Source organism: Delphinapterus leucas, chromosome 9, assembly GCF_059928025.1.
Source record: "Delphinapterus leucas isolate spDelLeu-1000000601 "Yukka" chromosome 9, BTC_Dleu_Yukka2, whole genome shotgun sequence".
NCBI lineage: Eukaryota > Metazoa > Chordata > Mammalia > Artiodactyla > Monodontidae > Delphinapterus > Delphinapterus leucas.
The window spans coordinates 88,059,336-88,060,118 of NC_143137.1; positions in this window are offsets into that span (position 1 = coordinate 88,059,336).

Genomic DNA, 783 nt, shown 5'->3' on the forward strand with positions numbered 1-783 from the left:
CTGAATGCTCCTTTTAAAATAGTAGCCTGTTACTGTTTTATGGTTGCAATGGTGTCACACATCTCAGTGTATAAATAAATAAGGTTTTCTCCTCATTGAATGGTTTCTGTTTTCTCTAAGGGCTGCTTTTTTTCCCTTCCCCTGTTTGTTTCCGTCTCCGCGATACCACCTTCCATGTTTGTTTCTGAAATTGTCAAATCCCTAGGTCCTCTACTCAGCTCTTGCTGGCACTCCTAGGTCCCCTCCTTGGCAAAGGACAGGCTTTTTTGGTCTCTGCACTGGTTGAAGTGTATGTTAGCCGCAGAGTCCTTTTCCTCCTTTCAGGTCCCAGAGTGTTTACAACCAGATCTGTACCCTCCAGGTAGGAAGCTGGAGGGTCACCTCTAGTTGAATTTGATCTGCCTTAAAAGAAAGAGCCAAAGATAAAGACACCGGAAATTCCGCAACTAAACTGTCCAACCAAATTACATTAAAGCTAGTCAACACGCCTCCTCACGCTCAGAACATCTGGGATATCATCTAAAATATAAGTTGAAATGATTCATATTGAATTTACACTGTGCAGAGAGGGATACCTGCAAGCTCCATCCTTAACGACCCCAATGCTGTGGAGGAGGTTTACCGAGGTTGAGAAGGACCTCCTCCCCCCGCCCCCTTCCCCGCCCCCTGCCCCGCCCCCTTCTCCTTCCAGAGCAGCCGATCCGGCCCCCCGCCGCCAGGGGGAGCCACCGGGAACGGCCGGCGGCTGCGTGGGCAGGGCCTCTCTGGGAGGAGAGGAAGAAA